This window comes from Dipodomys merriami, unplaced genomic scaffold (assembly GCF_024711535.1).
Source record: "Dipodomys merriami isolate MVZ:Mamm:240054 unplaced genomic scaffold, mDipMer1.0.p SCAF_16, whole genome shotgun sequence".
Taxonomy (NCBI): domain Eukaryota; kingdom Metazoa; phylum Chordata; class Mammalia; order Rodentia; family Heteromyidae; genus Dipodomys; species Dipodomys merriami.
The window spans coordinates 27,060,001-27,079,769 of record NW_027202937.1 but is presented as its reverse complement, the minus strand read 5'-3'; the positions used below and the strand labels follow the sequence as shown (position 1 = coordinate 27,079,769).

At 36.5% G+C, this 19,769-nt stretch overlaps 1 pseudogene; it reads right to left on the bottom strand.

Annotated features, from left to right (window-relative positions):
- LOC138827711 (uncharacterized) overlaps positions 1 to 19,769 on the bottom strand; it is a 276,436-nt pseudogene that overhangs the window by 253,507 nt on the left and 3,160 nt on the right.

Genomic DNA, 19,769 nt, shown 5'->3' with positions numbered 1-19,769 from the left:
ATTCATCTACTAAGGCCATCTGGGTTGGTTCCATATCTTAGCTATGGTAAATAATGCTGCAATAAACATTGTTGTGCTGGTAGCTTTAGTGTGGTCTTGTTTGTATACATTTGGGTAAATGCCCAAAAGTGGGATTGCTGGGTCATAGGGGAGTTCTATGTGAAGTCTTTTGAGGAACCTCCATACTGCTTTCCAAAGTGGTTGAACAAGTTTACATTCCCACCAACAATGAAGTAAGGTTCCTTTCTGTCCACATCCCCTCCAGCATCTGTTGTTGTTAGAGTTCTTGATTTTTGCTGTTCTAACTGGAGTGAGGTGATATCTCAATGTTGTTTTGATTTGCATTTCTTTTATGGCTAGGGATGTTGAACATTTCTTCATGTGTCTATTGGCCATCCTTCTTTCTTCTTCAGAGAAGTTTCTCTTTAAGTCTTTTGCCCACTTATTTATTGGGCAGTTGTTTCTTTGAGGATTTGTTGTTGGGGGGTTTAATTTTTTGAGTTCCAAGTATATTTTAGATATGAGACCCTTGTGCGTTGTATGGCTAGTAAAGATCTTCTCCCAATCCGTGGGCTTTCTATTGATCTTGCTAGCTATGTCATTTGCCCTGCAGAAGCTCTGCAACTTTATGCAATCCCATTTGTCCAACCTTTCTTTGATTTGTTGTGTTTCCGGGTCTCTATTCAAAAAATTTCGGCCTGAGCCAAGGAGACCTAGGGTTTCTCCTATTCCATCCTGTAATGTTTTCAGAGTGTCTGCTTTGACTTCAAGGTCTTTGATCCATTTGGAGTTGATTCTGGTGCAGGGTAATATATAAGGATCTAGCTTTAGTTTTCTACATGTAGTTAACCAATTTTGCCAGCACCATTTACTGAAGAGGCTGTCTTTCTTCCATTCTATTGTTTTATATGCTTTTCCTTTCTGCTCAAGGAATAATTGAATCCTCAACACTACTCCATATGGTAAATGTAATAGATCCATTTGGTAGAAATTGAAAAATGAATTAACTCAAGGTCAAGCAGATAGTGAATGGAGAAGGCTCAGCATAATTTAATAGGAATAAGTACTGCTAAAATACCTAATAGTGATTTACTCTTCTTCAGCTTATGTACTGCTAAGAAGCTATTTTTGGAAAGAAGACTAAGTGTTGTTTGGGAAGAACCAAGCTCATGCTGTGAAAAAGAAACAGAAACTGGCCAGTGCCAGTAGCTCATGTTTATGATCCTAGCTACTGAAGAGGCTGAAATCTGAAGACAAGGGTTCAAAGCCAGCCCAGGAAAGAAAGTCTGTGAGACTCTTATTTCTAATTGTCTTGCTAAAATAAGAAAGTGGAACTGTGGCTCAAGTGATAAAGTGCTATACTTGAGCAGAAAAGTTTAAGTGACAGCTAAGTGAGAGGTTCTGAATTCGAGCCCCAGTACATGCACACACACACACACACACACACACACACACACACACACACACACACACACACACACACACACACACACACACACACACAGAGAGAGAGAGAGAGAAAAGAAACATTAGCCAGTAGACTGATCAGCCATGAATTTAGTTCCAGGTATATAGCAAAATTCATTTAGTGCTTGGTGAAAACTAAGTCAGGGTCTATACTGTTAAACCAATACCAAGGAATTTCGTTTTTAAAGGATTACATTTAAATTTCTAGTTCAATACTTATTTACTAGAATGTATCTAACTTACTAGAATGAATCAAAATTTCAAATGTAGATTCCAATGCTCAAATTGAGAGCAATATACACTACTTGTCTTCTACCATCCCAAAGTATGTGTTCAAGAACCAAGATGCCGTTGTCATGGGCACACAGACTCTCATATAGTAGTAAACCCACAAGCCATGTGTGTTGCAGAACCCTGCAACAAGAGTCTTTTTTTGCTATTTAGATTACAAATCATATGTAATTGTAAAAAGGAGCCATAATTACTATTCACCATCAGAAGCATAGACAGGTCATTGATGAACTTTAATATTTAGAAAAGACAGATTAACATTTGCAAGACACCGTATCAATTCATTTGTAACTAATAATAACATAAGAGATTGAAGATGATTGTCTCTTACCTTGGGATTCTCCTTGCCCACTGACATCAAAAAGCTTCATTAATCGATTATAGAGAATTCTGTCATCACCTTGTAAGGGTGTTAAAAGAATATACGCATGATGACTTGCTCATCATCTAATTTTTTGGTATGCAAATGTAATTACAAAGAGAAATGATTAATTATATTATGGGTCATAGGTATGAATTCTATTCAATGTGCTGCTTTGTTTTGGAAATAAGCCTTTTGTAAGTTGATGATAATTGGAACAATAATTTTAAATGTGTATTGCAGGATATACATATATAATTGCCACTCCAACAAAAAGAATCTCAGATTCAATGGGTTATAACATCAATTACTCAAATCATTTCAGAATATGTCATTATGGTTTGTCAAATCATACAATGGGATGTTTAAGTGTTGAACAAAAAAATGAATTTTTTCCATTAGCTACCATTACTTCATGCATTGTCCTTTTACTATGTAAAATATACATGAAAGGAACAACAAACTTTTGTGGCCTTGTGTGCTTTTAGTGACAATAGTATATTGCAGTGAGAATAGCAATAGATAAAAGGAGGATTCTTTACATAAAACCATAAGTAAAAGAATACAAGGCTCTCAGTTCTTATTAATTTAACACAACAATATGTTCATTAGCACCAATCTCTTGGAAAAAAAGAACCTCATAAAATGTATTTTTTAATTTTTGTTATCTTTAATTGTACAAAGGAGGTGCCATATAACAAAGAAGTTTATGAATACAATGCATCTTGACAGTGCCATTTCCTTAAACATTCTCACCCCCTCCAACCCCCTCTTCATTTTTCTTAATTTTGTGGTATATACAATGAATTCTTTTTTTCTTTTTTTTGGGGGGGGTCTGGTTGTGGGGCCTGAACTCTGGGCCTTGAGCTCTTCAGCTCAAGGCTAGTGTTCTACCATTTGAGCCACAGTACCACTTCTGGCTTTTTTCTTTTTGCTTATGTGGTGTTGAGGAATCGAACCCAGGGCCTCATGCATGCAAGGCAAGCGCTCTACCACTGAGCCAACTTTCCAGCCCCCTGTTTTTTCTTTTTTTTTAAATAACTTTTTTATTGTGAAAATACTGTACAGAGGGGTTACAATCACATGAGCAAGGTAATGAGTACATTTTTAAATTAAGCATTGTTGCCTCCTCCTTTGATTTTCCCCTCCCATCCCTTCCCTCCCATCTCCACAATTACATTACCCTCTTCCTCTCACCCCCTGTTTTCACTGTATTTGATATTGGTATAATTTGGGGAGTGGAAGGGGAAAAATTGTCTAAATAGGGATACAGGTGGACCCATGACAACCATGAGATGTAGAAGAGGCTATGTTGATATACAATGACTTGACTACTCTTCCCACCTTCCTTCCTCTCTTCGGTTTACCCATTTTCCAGTAGCTATTTTGTTGGGCTTTGACTTAGGCTTTCTAAAAGTTTATACTATTTCAGCTCTCCATAGAGTCTATTATACTTGAGTTGATTAACTTGTAACAACTTGCATACTGCCCAGTTGCTTACTTATAGATTTTTAAGTACATTCTCTCTACCACAAATGAATAAAGCTACACAATCTTTGTTTCTTTGGGTTTGACTTCACTTTTCCCCCCTGAACTTTCCATTTCCTTATGAATGGTACAATATTATTCTTTCTAATGGATGAATAAAATTTCATTGTGTATAAATACCAAATTTTCTTAATCTGTTGGTCCATTGAGGGACATCTGGGCTAATTCCCTCTCTTGACTATGAGGAATAGGGCTGCAATGAACACAGTTGTGCTAATAGCTTTACTGTAAACTTGTTTGTATTCTATTGGATAAATGCCCGGGAGTGGGATTGTAGGTTCACAGGGTAGTTCTACCTTTAGTTCTCGAGGCCCCTCCAAATTGCTTTCCAGAGTGGCTAAATAAGTTTACAATCCCACCAACAGTTTCTTACAGTTCCCTTTTGGTTCCATCCTCACTAGGATTTCTTGTTGTTTGTTTTCTTGATAGTGGCTATTCTAACTAGGGTGAGGTGGAATCTTAATGTTGTTTTGATTTGCATTTCCTTTATGGCCAGCGATGTTGAGAATTTCTTCATGTGACAGTTGGCCAATTTTACTCCTTTAATTTTTTGAGCTCTAAGTACGTTCAGGATATTAGGCTCTTGTCTGGTGTCTAGCTAGTAAAAAATCTATTCCCATTCTATTTAGCTATGCCCTTTACTGTGTAGAAACTTTTAAGTTTGATTAAAATGTATTTCTTGAAGGTTTAAAAGGTCATCCCAATGTATCTCCTGCCACTAAATATAACGAAATATAAATAATTCAAGGTGGATGAGCATCTCAGACATAGAATTATAACCAGTATATATATCCTACTACACCAAGCATGTTTATCTCCCTATGGGAGGCAATTCAATTATATGTGCGATGTTCCTGTGCTTTTAACATGTCCCCTGTATTTGTATCTCCTATCACTTTGCTACTCATTCTGAATGAAGATTATGGTTAGTTCTATTATTCACATCTAAAACTCAACCAAGTATTCCAGAAGAGGCCTCTGGGATCGTCATTCTCCACACTAAATTTTCTCAGAATCCTAGGTCTTCCTAATTTGTACATACATGAATTTCTTTGAACATTAGTGTTGGAAAAAAACCCATGTTGCCTATAATCACGAACTTGGAATGACTAAAGAGGAAAGCTGGAGCTTGCAGGAGCAGATGGAATGGTTGAGAGTGGAACCTGAACAGACCTTGGAAGTTAGTAGCTTCTACTCTTTGCATGCTCCAGATAGCTTTTTCAAGAGTCAGTTGACCTACGATTTTTTTTTCTTTAATTGCCAAGAGCCAGCCCAGACCTCAACACTCAAGACAGGAAGAGACAAACCGTTATGCAGGTTGTCTGCTAAGGAAGCATCCTTCTTGGTGGGGCCATTATTAAACATATTAGGCTTATATATGGCACTTTAAAAGGTCTTACTTGGAAGTTGATAATAGGTAGTATCTGATGCAGGAGACAAGGAATTCTATGCCAAGGTAATGAAAGCAGTGAAAGACCATAAACACCATCTTCAGAGTCAGGGCTCTGTGCCTGTATCTAGATTTTAGCAATGCCTCTTTGTAGCTATGTAAACTTGGGATCCCAACTTTCATGTCCTTACACATCAAACTGGATGGTTATGAGTTTTAAAAGATAGGACACCTAGCTTCGTGCTTGATCTCCAGCAAATGGCAGGTACTCTGATTCATTTGTAATTGTAATTCACTTTGTAATTGCCAGAAGTGTGCTGGAGTGCTAAGAAGTAACAGCATGCTCGATCTCATGAATCTTGTTATTTTTACATCAATAAATGAATAGTGAGTGTGCACTCATGTTTCTTAAACTCTTTGCATTTTAAAATGTCCACCAAATATACATACATATGCACATATATATCATATTCTATAAGAGATTTGAAACATATATATTGAAATGAACTCCAAAATATGAAAAAAGATGTCTCTCCTTTGTCACTTAATTTTTGCTTTTTGATGATTCTGTCTTCTTTATGGATGGTATAGTCACATGTATATATTCAGGAGGCATGGGGGACAGCACAGAATTTGAAGGACAAAGGGTGACAAAGTGCAGCAATGAAGTTCACAGACACAGATGACAGTGGATAGAGATGGGAGGGAGGGACTGACAGACAGTGAGAGAAGGGAAGGAAATGGATTCATTATCTGACTCAGGTCATTGTAAGCCCTTTGTACATCACCTTTCTAAGAACAATAAAGTACATAATAATTTAAAACACCAGTCTGATCACACAAAATAATATGTATCAAAATGAACTCCAATGAATAAAAAGGTTTTCTTTTCTTTTTGCTGCTTCTGTTTCTTTTCTTTTAGTTCTGTTTGTTTATATGTCTTTGGGAGGGTAAATGGGGGCACCGAAATGGAGGGGAAAAGGGTGAACAAATGCAGCAATGGTGCTCACTGGACACTATGTTGAAAATGAACTACACAACTTGTGGATAGGGATGGGAGGGGGAAAACTGGGAGACAGCCCAGGGATGACATGGTCTAAAAAGAAATGTACTCATTACCTGACGTATGTAAATGTAACCCCTCTGTGCCTCACCTTTATAATAATAATAACAATGATTTCTTCGAAGACCTCAAATGATAGTTCATCCAGTTGACCTCCCTTTTCCTTAGAAGTCATTGCAATTGTCTCCCCTGTCTCAAGTGTGTGGCAAATAAAAAGATTGTGAGTTTCCAATCTCTAATTCACCCTGACTTTTTCAAGAGTTGGTGATAACTAGCTCTGAGGCTTCCCCACTTTACCCTGCAAAACTGTCTTTTGATATTTCTAGATTCTGCACCATTTAAAACTAGGTTTGGGGAAAAAGAAATGTGCTCATTACCTGACATGTGAATTAGTGAAGCTTCTATACAACACCTTAATAATTACAATAAAATTATATTAAAATACATCCATATGTTAAAAATTCAAAAGCTGAAAAAAGTAGGTTTTGGTTTATTGAGAATAATGGCACAAAAAACAGGCTTCCTACACTGCCTTGGGTTTATTTCCTCATCCATCGGTGGGTTGTATTTGAACCCTTTATTTGGGTGATGTAGTCTAGTCTTCCATTACAAAGGCAGTTCCCATGACTGGAATCTAACCATGAAATGTGACCTTCTGTGTAGAAATAATTCTAAGGAACTAGGAACTTTGTAATGGTCATGGTCCCATCGATAAATTTTGCCAACCTGAATGTTTTGGGAAGTTCAGACTCTGCCCCTAAGGAACAATGATGAACTCTTCTTTCACAAATACACCTATACTCAAGATTATAGAGGGCACCATGTTGTCATTCTTCAGTATCTTCCCAGTTCCTGGCTTCCCACTTAGATGATGTTTTGTTGTTGTTATTGTTTTGCTTTGTTTTGCTTTTGTGGTTTTTGGGATTTGAGGTGTGTGTGTCTATGTGTCTGTGTCTGTGTGTCTGTGTCTGTGTGTCTGTGTGTCTGTATGTGTCTCTGTGTCTCTATATGTCTCTGTGTGTGTGTGTGTTCTAATCCTGGGGCTTGAACTCAGAGCCAGGACACTGTCCCTGAGCATTTTTGCTCAAGGCTAGCTCTCTACCATTTGAGCCATAGCTCCACTTCTGGCTTTTTTTGTCTGTTGAAGGTAAGAGTCAGGGACTTTCTACCTGGGCTGGCTTGGAACCGTGATCCACAGATCTCAGCCTCATAGATAGCTAAGAATATTGGCATGAGCCACCAGTACCAGGCTTACATGTTGGATTCCTGCATGTAATGAAAGGAATTCAATAATCTCAGCATGTGTTAAGTACAGTGCACTAGGAATGCTCCTTTTAAACTAGTGGAGCAAAAACTAGGCCTCAGCGTGGGCAGCAAAGCAATTCATAGGGGATTTGGATGAAAACCAACTGCTACCTCTTCTATCTGGCCAGTTTGCTCTCCTTGAAAAAAAATGCCATCTCCACTGCCCATCATTATTGGTGTGTGGTGAACACTTACCATTCCAATCGTAAGCTGCAAAACCCAAACAGAGCTGCACATGTGATCTTTGTCACCTCATTTTCATGAATGGAAAAGAATATTCTGACACAAAAATTACATACTTAATTCTGGCTCACCCTCTCTGCTGACCTCCATCCCACACTGCCTTGGGTTTATTTCCTCATCCATCAGTGGGTCAAAGTAATTTCTGCTGTAGTCATTTCCTGTGGAAAGTAGATGAGGTAAGGGTCAGTGATTATTAGAAGCACATGAACCAAAATGTTAATTTTGAAATCGACACCAGCACAGAAGGACCATGTTAGCTACTCTATCAGCTTAATTTTTTTAACAAGTTTTCCAGATCTCTCTCTGTTTTTTGTAATTATCATCTTGCAAAAGGTCAGAAAAAGGTAATTCAAGAAACAAGTTCATGCTATCTTTCTGTTGCTAAAAAGTTAATGAGAAAGTTATCAAATATAGACTTTAGAATAATAATTAAAATCATGAAAAAATTAAGTCAAACTACCTTGGTAAGTATTGTAGAAAGGGACATTTGGGTATTGTAATGATGTGTGGAGTTTGCTAATGAATCCACTAATGGGTTTGTATTTCATGAAATAGATCTTGTGGTTGTGTCCAGAATTCTATACCCTACCTAATAGTGCTTTAATAATAAGAAACTCATCAAAGCTCCAGGCTTAGAGTTGAGTAAAATGCAAGAAAGAGAGGAAGAAAAATAGAAGGAAAGAGGAAGGAAGAAATCAAGGAGAGAGAAGGGAGGAGAAAAGGGAAAGAAAAAAAATACTGCTTACAAATCTTTTTATATTATTATCATTATCATTATCATTATTATTTCTGTCAACTTGAGTAACATGAAGAGAAGTTTCCAAAGACTTACCCCAAAATTTTATTCAACACACATCAATCTCAACACCACACACTTCCAAATTTCTCACCTCCCATTGCCTACTTACTTGGTCCATATCTCAATATCCAAACTATAGCATCAGGTTTGATTTTTGTAATAGTGAAAAAGGTCTGCTATCAATTTTCCAAATCTCCTTACCTACTTCCTGCAGACTGAAACGTATATGTCTGTGGCCTGTCATTTGCATTTGATGAAATATAAGCTACTCTGATGATAATTCAAGCTGCCTTCAACACTTGAAAGCAAAATAAAGCATTGTAGGATGAAGACAATTTTGAGAGTCTGGCACACAGAGAAGGGTGAATCTCTATCAGGTGCATTGTGAGATTCTGTAGTATGCTTGGTTTAGGGTCAATAGCAGAGCAAGCAAGTGCTCCTTTCCTACAGTGAAAGGAAATTTTGATATGAGTCTAGGTTCAATGCTCTTTCTGGATCATCATCATTTTAATATTAATCTCTGTCCTATCATTGCAGTAAGCACAAGAAGTGAAAATTTGCTTTAATCTGAGGTCTCCATAATGAAAAAGAATTAAGTGGTGTGTGTGTGTGTGTGTGTGTGTGTGTGTGTGTGTGTGTGTGTTTGTGTGTGTGTGTGTGTGTGTGTGTGTGTGTGTGTGTGTGTGTGTGTGTGTGCATCTTGGAGTTTGAACTCAGGGTTTTGGTGTTGTGTCCCTTATCATTTTTGCTCAAGGCTAGTGCTACCACTTGAGCCACAGCTCCATTCTGGTTTTTTCTTGGTTAATTGGAGATAAGTTTCATGGACTTTCTGTTCTAGCTGACTTCAAACCATGATCCTCAGATCTCAGCCTCCTGAGTAGCTAGGATTACAGTCATGAGCCTTTGGCACATGGCATACTTCATATATTCTTATATGCATTTCTACCCCATTTTACATTATGCTATGTATTGTTTTACATGTAAAGTAGTACACTGATCCATTGTCACCTCACTAAAACACAAATCTCTGTGAGGTTAAAGGCATCCCTTCTCTTTCAGTGTCCTATATATTCATTCTTTCAATCCATAGTAATTGAGCTCTTATTATGTGACTAGCTCAGCAAAATCCTGCTACATAGAGGTGCTAACAATATAATCTGCATCCATTAATTAAACCTCTCTAAAGAAAAAAAATTAAAAAACATATCCTTTCACTGGATAGGGACTCATTCTGGGTTTAAATGAGCAACATCTTCTCAACATTTTTATTCTTCTTTTCCTTTCCAGTCTTCCTCTCTCTTTTCCTTTCTTTTATGTGCTCCTTCCCAACACACCACACACACACACACACACACACACACACACACACACACACACACACACACACACACACACTTCTCTTTATAACTCTTTATAATATATGCTCTTTCAGAACCAAAACTATGTCTTGGAAGAAAAAAATAGAAGCACCTTGCTTCTAACATAGCCCATACCACAGAAAGAACAAGTCTGTTAGCTGAGCATGCACAGCTTGGTGTGTTGAAATTTTATGGTCCAGGACAGCCACAGTTCCCTGAGCATAGGAGAGCATCTAAGCCATATCAGGGACTTTCAACTTCCTGGAGAAATTGCTGCCTGAAGTTAAGTTTGTGATCAGGGAAAAGGAAATTCTGAAAAAAGGAAAGTCTGACCAAAAAAAAAAAAAAAAGGAAAAGGCTCAGAGGTACACATGTACGTGAAGTACCATTTTTCAATAGATAGGCCTCAATTTTTCTCAACCTCCTAAAGGCATAATTTAATAAAGTAAGTCATGAAATCCATGCTTAGCCCCAGAACCAAGTTTAACTAAAGTTCTCATTGAAATTATCAGTACATTGGCGCACAGGGTCACTTTATCCTGGCACATATCCTGTCTATGTATTCATTCAACCCATATTGACTCGCTTAGTAAAAGGAACACAATTCTTCTCCTTTCAGACTTTCATTTGGAAAATGGAAGAATAAGTTTAATAAAAAGTATACACATTTTATTAGATGATGATAAGTGATATGGAGAACAATTAAAGCTAGGTAAAGGTGATGAGAATCCCCCCACCCCCAGGAAGGGGTGACTGTGTATCTCTTCAAACAAGTTACCACTCAAGATTAAACCAAAATTACTTCACGTCAACTGAAATAATAAAGCTGTGATATGCTTCCTTAAAACTGTTATTTGTAACTCATTGCTTTGCCAATTGATTTCTATAACATGAATCAGTTTACAAATCAAATAAGGACCCACATTCAAATATTAAAAATGATCATTCTTTTCCCTTGGTATGCCTTACCCTGATAAGCCCAAAATTGAAATGCAGCAGACAGATTTAAGGATGACAGTACTCAATGAATCCAGTATGAATTTGGAAACAATGAACTGCATCTCAGTATTAGCTTTTTTTCTTCAATGTCATTAGATTTAATGTCAGGATTTAATAAAGCAGGATAGCTTTTAGGAGAGGGTACATATCACCAGAAGCTAGATTGCTAATAGAATAAATTCCTACAAGTGTCCTAATCATTAAGAGTGCTTTTGGATATATCTAAACTCCTCCCACAGGAAAATTAACAGACCCACTGAGAAATTCAAAGTAGGGCATTTAGCAATACAAATACAATAGGTTTTAATATGGCTGATGTTTAACTATTTGTGATATTCATATGAAAGCAATGACAATTACAGATAGACAGACAGATTCAAATAGGTTTAAATATGATTGACTCTACATTGAAGCAACCAGATACAATCTATCAAGTAATAACAATAAATTATTCTTGTTAATATTTATCATATTCCAGTTTTTCTTCCAACTTGCTAATATTAGGTATTCAGTATTTAGAGTTAGCATCCATTAGTACATTTTATATGCTATGATTTTTCAAACTGGAGAGAAAAACACATGCACTTGCCTTCTGTCATTCCATACATAACAGGTTTTCCTATCACTTGGAGCAGCACAAGGTATCAAGGCTTTATTTAAGTGACACTGAACATGAACTTTGGTCAGGAAACCCTCAAATATGCACCCATGCAGTTGTTTGGGGCCTGCAAGAATGAGAATGAAACTGTCCACCAGAAGAAGGTATAAATCACCAAAGTGTCTTGATTCAACAAGGCAATCACTTCCTTTCAAATAAGCTACATTAGCTAGAAAGGAAAAAAATCTGAACACATCTCTCTCTTCTTCAGGAGGGTCTTATTGAATCTCTTTGTGTTCTTTTCCTATGACTCTACTTGCTTCAGTTCACTTTTTAAACTCCCTGTTTACTATTATATGCTATGAACTAAATAAGGATAGCAATGCAGATAAACAGAATAACTAAGCTGTGTATATTCTTTTTTTTTTTATTTGAGAACATACTGTACAGAGGGGCTACAATTACATGGGCAGGATAATGCATACATTTCTTACCAAGCATTGCAGCCTCCTCCTTTGTTTACCCTTCACCTCCCTTCCCAGCCTCCCCCCTCCCCCCACCCAATTATACCCCCCTCCCCTCCCCCACACCGACATTGTAAAGTTGGTTTTGACATGACATTTTGTACTTCTCATTGTTGCAACAGGTCCACCTGAATCCTTAAACGACTTGTTTGTCCCCATCTCCTCCACATGTTATACTGACATCAAATATAGTGAAAGCGGGGGTTACACTGTGGGGGAGGGACATACAAAGCAACAAAGAAATAATCTTATAAATGCGTTAGAAACACATGCATGAAAAAAACGAAAACATTAAAATACATATTTAAGGGTTCATTTTCCTAACATCACATTATCTGACCTTTTCCGCTTGACTCATACCTATACTAGATATTGCAAATAAGGGAAACCATGGGACCTATGCTTCTTTGGGCCTGGCTTACTTTACTTAATATAATTTTTTCCAAACCTTTCCATTTCCTAACAAATGGGGAAATGTCATTCTTTCTGATGGAGGCATAGAATTCCATTGTGTATATATACCACATTTTCTTGATCCATTCATCTACTGAGGGGCATCTGGGTTGGTTCCATATCTTAGCTATGGTAAATAATGTTGCAATAAACATAGTTGTGCTGGTAGCTTTAGTGTGGTCTTGTTTGTATACATTTGGGTAAATGCCCAAAAGTGCGATTGCTGGATCATAGGGGAGATCTATGTGAAGTCTTTTGAGGAACCTCCATACTGCTTTCCAAAGTGGTTGAACAAGTTTACATTCCCACCAACAATGAAGTAAGGTTTCTTTCTGTCCACATCCCCTCCAGCATCTGTTGTTGTTAGAGTTCTTGATTTTTGCTGTTCTAACTGGAGTGAGGTGATATCTCAATGGTGTTTTGATTTGCATTTCTTTTATGGCTAGGGATGTTGAACATTTCTTCATGTGTCTATTGGCCATCCTTCTTTCTTCTTCAGAGAAGCTTCTCTTTAAGTCTTTTGCCCACTTATTTATTGGGCAGTTGTTTCTTTGAGGATTTGTTGTTGGGTGGTTTAATTTTTTGAGTTCCAAGTATATTTTAGCTGTGTATATTCTATGATTATACCATTGTATCAACATTTCACAAAATAGGACATCTTCCTAAAGATTATTTCTTGAGAGGCATGACTCCAAGAACATTAAAATTAAATTAGATCCTTCTGAACATCAAAGTAGATTTGAGAAATTATCATATTTCTCAACTTTGAAAATCCAATACCACCATCTCAAGTTTAAGTATCCATGGGACTAAACAGGTTACATAAACATGCAAAATCAGGTGATCGTTGCCATACAATATAGAAAAATAGAATCTATCAGACTTCAACCCACTCTAGCCTATTAAATCCATTCAACGAGTTTTATAAAGTTGATATACAAATATTTTCACTGAAAGATAGCTGAAACTAAAAGTCTCTTCCTTCCTTCCTTCCTTCCTTTCCCTTCCTCCCTCCCTCCCATCCTTCCTTCCTTCTTTCCTTCTTTCCTTCTTTCCTGCCTGCCTGCCTGTTGCCTGTCTGCCTGCCTGTTGCCTGTCTGCCTTCTTTCCTTGTAATGCTAAGGATCTATCCCAGAACCTTGTGAATGCCAGACAAACAGTTTTATCACTGATCCAAAGGAAAATGTCTTAATACAAGAAAAAGAGTTAGAGCCAAGTACAGAGAGTGGTTCAATGCCTGTAATTCTAGAAACTCAAGAGATCTGATGATTAAGGTTCAAAACCAGACCAGGCAGAGAAAACCTGTGAGGTTCTTATCACCAATTAACCACCAAAAAGCCAAAACAAGATCTGTGGCCCAAGTGGTAGAACAGTAGCCTTGAACAAAACATCTCAGGGACAGTGCCCAACCCTGAGTTCAAGATCCAGGACTCAGACACACACACACACACACACACACACACACACACACACACACACACACACACACACACGAGTTGTCTTCAAGTTTTCAATGTACTAGGTATCAAAATAAAACACTAAAACTCCAATGAAACAAACAAAAATGCTGATGACAAAAACACAAACTATGGCTAGGATGTTCACTATTTAAAATATTATACATTTTCTTGCATATCTAAGGTACTTATGGTAAAAATAAGAGACATATGAGCTAAAGTTATTGAAAAAATATGTATGATTATCATTTGAAGACAATATGATTCCGTGCCATGGAAATATTAGAGATTTGGCTGAAAAGACTTTAGAACAGAGAAGATATGATTTGAATGCTATCTTGATAAATCACATAATTATGAAGAATCATTGACTTTTGTTAATACAAAAAATAAGCTGCATTGAAGATGTGCTAAATAAATAGAAAAACCCCACCCTATAAAATAGCTCCAAATAAGTTTCAATAATTATTTCATAATTATTATCCTTAAAATAGGAATTTATAGATGTCATTCTGATTATTAATCTTATTCAGAGACTGAGAATGAAAGCCACACAAGTAACACTTAAAAAACACCAAATGGTGATAAAGAAAACCAGTTCCATTTCCCTTTTCTTCTTCACAGAAAGTCTAATCTGTGAAAATTACTGCTTAGAGTATTCAAGTAGTATCATGGTGGACAAATTAGCTCTCTCGGCTGCTTATTCTTACTTCCTTTCCAAATCTTATGGGTATTTGATATATCAGTGATTTGAAAATCTAAATAGGGTAATAGTTGAAGTTTGCTAACAAGTTCTAATTAATTGAGCCATATTCTTTCTTCCCCTTAAGGCCCTCCCTCATGGTAAATTGCAAAAGCTCTCTAACTGGCAAACCACTAGAGTGCTATGAAAAGCAGAATGGCTGCAGGGCCTTTTCCTGATGCCCCCAGGACACACATGCATCCTGTGCTCATTGGACCCCAAGTCCTCATCAGGGACAAGTACTTCCCTAAGTTCCCAACTTCTAAACAGGAAGAGGTTTCCAGGGTATATGTAACCTTGGCAATGCAAAGGTTAAGTATAAATATATTGATTTTCCCTGCTATTTAAAAATCATAACAAATGTTTTCTTCCTCTCTAGCTTGAAGCTTAACAGCTTTATCCTGCATTTAAATAGACATATAAACACAGTTCAACATACTGCCTTGAAAATTCTGAAGTACCTTAAATTAGACATTAATCCCATGCCTGATATTTCTTTATTGCACTTTCATTAATTGAATTATATCTTCCACATAGATCTAGGGTTGTTTGTATTTATATAACTTCATTTATGAGTTCATTCAGATAGGACAGCTTTTGTATCACAGGGACAAATATTTCAATGTGAAGCAAGTAATATAATAGATTATCAGATTTAGTTTAGCCACAATTAATAATCTATGTCTAACCCATCTGACAACTTACAGCCAAGCTTCTTAATTTCATGAAGCAAAGAATTCGGACTTCCCACTTTGTTGAATAAGACTTTGAGTTGATTAATCCAGGGAAGTCTAAGGAAAATTTTATTTTCCATTAAATTCCTTTTAATGCAAAATAAAAATATATTGAAAAGAAACTAAAAGAACTTTTTTGGAGTTTAAGGATTTATTTATAACCTTTTCAATTGCCAAAAATCTCTTTATTACATCATTAATGTCTCCAAAAACTCATATTTTATCTATTCTTTTACGTGCAGCTTTGTTTGTGTTAGGAAAGCTATGGAACCTCTCTCTGATAAACTGTATATTCTGTAATGCTAGCACTTTTGTGCTTCTAAAATAAAAAAGAGTCTGATACTGAGACTTGAACTCAGGTCTTCTTTCATGTGCTTGGTTAGCATTTTGTACTTATGGCTGGTACTCTACTACTGAGCCACCACTCCACTTGTGGATTTTGATGATTCATTGGAGATTAGTCTCCCAGATTTGTTTGCCCATGCTGGCTCTGGATCACATCCCTCAGATCTCAATCTCCTCAGTAGCTAAGATTCCAAGTATGAGCCACCAGTGATTAGCTTAAAATTCCTAAGCATCCTTTTGACAATCATAACATACTCTTGTCTTCACATTTTCATTTTAAACTTACATACATTTTATTGAAGCCCACTTTTTTCAAATGGTATGACTCCACCTATCACAAATGAATTGAACAATAAAGTAATATACTTGCATGTTAAAATGACTCGTAACTGTTCTTCCATTGGCCAACTACATATAGCAGGTTTTATAAAATATTATTATTCAGAGTCATATGGTGGAGGCTTCACCAACACCAGTTTTAAGAGAATATATAAAATAACCACTTAAGAGTTGTTTATGTGTTATCAATGGCTTCAATTTTAACACTTACAGAAAAAAGAAAAAGGCAATAGAAATAAACCTGATGGTTTCCTGGTCAAATCTGCCAGAATTCCTGAGGACAGTCAATTCCTTCAATGAAGAAAATAAAGTAAGATTTTATTATTCTTTCAACCTACTAAAATTCTTTTCCAACTGGACATTGTTCTAGAATTCCGTTGTTTCTTTTAAAAAAGGAAAATAAAGTGAGTGCCTATATCTCACACCAGTAATCCTAGCTAATCAGGAGGGTGAGAACTGAGCATGGTGGTTCAAAGCCAGCCCAGGGAAGAAAGTCCATGAGACTCATACTCTAATTAATTATGAAAAATTAAACAAAATAAAGCCAGAAGTGAAACTGAGCTCAAGTCCAGTGTCCAGCCCTCCTCCACTACCACTCCCCTTCACAAAAGAAAACAGAGAGGAATGGGAGGGGAAGAGAGGGAGGTAGAGTGAGACAGGAAAGGAGAGAGAAAGGGAGAGGGAGAAGGTGATAAAGATGAATATAATTGAAATCCATTATATGTAAAAGATGGAACAATGAAATTTATTAAAAGTTATAGAAAAAGGTAGCTCGAAGAAAGGATCAGTGAATATGATCTAAGTATGTTATGCACATTATGAAAATATCACAAGGAAACTCCTTTGGTACAATTTACGTTTGCTGATAAAAGTAAATAAAAGAAAAAGAAAAAATAGTTGTATTAACTAAACTATACTTTATACATCTGATATTTACATAAAATATTTTTATTTTTCAGCAGGAAGGGAGCTTTTCTCAGTGTTTATTTTTAACCTACAAAATCAATGAAAGAGATTAAAATCACTTAGGAGTCAAATGGGATCTAAAGACACAAATCCAGGTCAGTTCAATAAACCTAAAGCAAATGATTTTCCTATGTATTTTCTTTTTCTTAATAATAGTTGAAATGTCCTGAAGCAAAAAAAATTTAATGGTCTATAAATTTTATAGAACACCTGTTTTCCATCTTAAGGGGAAAAAACTATAAATGTAAACAGTGTTATACAATATCACTTCTAAAACAATCTAGGATATGTTTACTATGGGGAGAGACAATTCTCTTCACATACTTGCTTAGACAATTCAAATTATGCACTGAACACCAAAACTTATATGCTATTTTTATCACAGGTTCTTATAGGAATGTCTTTTTTAGAGCCATGCCAATATCAAGATAAACCTAGAATCACAATTATAAACCAAATCCAGGATTCTCTAACACAAGAGGTAACCAGAGAGATCACCTCTATCTTTAACTCATACTACTCCTTAAGTCTTCTGGAAAGATCTCAGATTACAGAACTCATTCTTCTCAGCATCTTTGGGACCCTGTCATTTCTTTCTTTCTCCACTGCACAGCCTTCCACTTTGCCACCTTTTGTCAAGACCCTTGGGTTCACATGATGGTGTTCAAGCCATAAATGCAACCAACAGTGAGCTCCACAAAGCCACATAGAAGCTGCTTCTTGTTTCTTCAAGGGCTGCTGTTAGTGCCCACTCCAGGTCCTGGATTGGCCTCCAATACTGATTCCAGCTGTTACTCCTTGTGGGTCTTTTGAGGTTCTCTGCATTGTCTTCTCTGGTTCGATTCATCCAATAAAGGATGTCTTCCCATTGGAATACACAGTGTCACCTGATGGCATGTGAAGGCCCTCAGGGTACCTATGAGATCCTACCAGAGCTCACAAGTTACCAATGTTGCTTATTTCTTTCCTTTTTACTAGCATTTTTATTAATATATATTTACTGTACAAGGGGGTTTCATTGTAACATTTCCATACATACATCTCATGGACCTAACAAAACCCTCTCTCCCTCTCTTTTCTGAAAACAATCCAATAGGTTTCATTGTGCTAGTTTCATGCATGTAAAGTTCTTCATCCACATTCACATTTCCACTGGCTCTCCAACTTTCCTAATGGTGCCCACTCACCCAACAGAGCTTGCTTTACTTTTCTGTAATTTTTAGCATATATGAATTGTACAAGGAGGTTCGCAATGGTATCTCACACTTACTTATTCTCCTTAAGTATGTCTAGTTTTAAAGATCCATACATACTTTATTTACTTTTCCACTATATCCTGGGACTGAAGCCATCATAAACTTGAAACCATTTCTAGTTCATTTGTTTTTAGAAAACCCCTCTCTTAGACATTTCCTTCACAAATTAAATTGATATTTATCTAATAACTTTACATTTCCTGGAGATAACTTGGGTAAATAAAGTAGCATTATACTTCTGCCATGACTTACAAAGCTTTCCTTTGGAAGGTATCTTTAAGGGAGAATGTTCTGATATTTACTTATAAGATGATAATGGGTGCTAATTGAAGAATACCATGGGGATGATGTGAAACTATTCTAGTTTGTCTAAGTAATCATGTTGACAGATGATATAAATGTTCTTTATAAAGTTGTGCTAGCAAGAAATGGTGTATTCTATAATATCTCCTAGCGTCTAAATTCACATATTTAAAGTATTATCCCTTGTTCACAGACCATAAAATTGCACATCTCATTTGCAATTGAATTTGTTGGAGGTTTCCCAAATAGGAGGTAGAGATGCATCAAATGCATTTTTTATGTTGGCAACATTCCAGAACGGGGATGGCATAACCCCTTTCTATCTCAATGCCTGAGCAGATTGGTAAGAATAACAAATACTTCCTGGAGTTAAATGTAAATTATAAGTACATGAATAAACATATATAGGGCTATATGCATATATATACACACAAACATACTGGCTAAAGTATGATATATGGGAGGGAGGATTCCAGTAATAGAACTCCTTTGAATAACTAACTCTGTCCCAGACAGAGGGACCAACCTCACAGATAAAACAGGGGTAGTTTGCATGGAGGTTTGTAGTAATACTCACACTGAATTTCAAAGACTTTGTAAAAGAGATCATACAACATCTCTAAATTTTTACATTAATTATAAGTTGAAATGGTAATATTTGAGAACACTGGTTTAAATAAAATATGTTGTTAAAATTAAATCATGTTTCTTTTGCATTTTACTAAGGAAACTACTAGGAAATTCAACTTTACTTCTGTGGCTCATGTTTCTATAAGAGAGTGCTTGCTATAATATGTGTTTCTAGCTCCTCTCTCCTCTCTCTCTCTCTCTCCCCCTCTCTCCGTCTCATGTAATTATTCTCCATGACTCATTTTACTGAGCTTCAAACAGCTAGCTACACATCAAGTGGTAACTCTTTTGAGCTCTTGAATATCTTCTTTAAAACCCAAGGCTTTGTGGTTTCTGTAATGCTTCCTAGTCTCTTCTATCTATACAGGGAAGAATGATTTCTTTTGACAAATAATGTTATTGTTATTATTAAGGTGTTGTACCGAGACGTCAACAATTTCATGTCAGATAATGAGTACAAGTTTTTGGGGACAGTGTTACCCCTTCCTTTCTTTTTCCCTAGTTGGCAAGAACATTCTTATTGAAGAAACTGGACAACTGCGATAGAACATAAATATACCAAAAGAAAATAAAAAGGCAGACTCCATCCTCCACTGGA